We start from the raw sequence: 611 nt of genomic DNA, 5'->3' as shown, positions 1-611 counted from the left end.
CCCCCCCCCCGGGATAAAGTTTACTCCGCTTCTCCTCTGCCCTTTTAAAATTCCTATATTGCCCTATATTACCCATCTCCACTGGTTCATCATGCTTGTTTTTGGTTCAGTTATCTGGCCCATTCAAATATTTTGAACCAAGAAGTGCTATTAGATCCACTAGGTTTCCTTACCCACCTTCCCTGCATCCCCTTTGATTCCTTGTCCTCTTACTCAACAGCTGAGATGTGATCTTAAGCATCGTGGTCTGAATTTCATTGTCCCTTGCAATCTTAGCCATCCCTTGCATCGTTGGGGGAAGGTGGGGAAGCACTGTTTGTTCCTTTTCCTCTTCTTTTTTTTTTTTTTTGGTTGTGTAGCCTTCTCTACTGTGGTGCAATCACGGACAAGGCGTTCGGTTCATGGATAAACTCCTGATGATCACGAGGCACTTGGGAGGGTGCACCTTCAACCTTTAATGGGGATGAGGAGGATTACACTCTCATGGGATTTAATTTGCAGGATGATCAACCTCTGAATCCTTGTATTGCACATGTTCCATCTTAGCATGGCAAGGTAAGGGAGGTAAAAGTTTGCTTCTTTTTTTTTTTTTTGGGGGGGGGGGGGGGGGG

At 45.3% G+C, this 611-nt stretch overlaps 1 protein-coding gene across 1 annotated transcript in view; it reads left to right on the top strand.

Moving 5' to 3' along the window:
* The window catches only part of LOC122091436 (chaperone protein dnaJ 49-like), a 6,485-nt gene that overhangs the window by 4,479 nt on the left and 1,395 nt on the right, over window positions 1-611 (top strand). The gene's annotated exons all lie outside the window — the stretch shown is intronic.

This window comes from Macadamia integrifolia, chromosome 10 (assembly GCF_013358625.1).
Source record: "Macadamia integrifolia cultivar HAES 741 chromosome 10, SCU_Mint_v3, whole genome shotgun sequence".
Taxonomy (NCBI): domain Eukaryota; kingdom Viridiplantae; phylum Streptophyta; class Magnoliopsida; order Proteales; family Proteaceae; genus Macadamia; species Macadamia integrifolia.
Note: the sequence above shows the minus strand (reverse complement) of the source record. Positions and strands in the feature narration are given on the sequence as shown.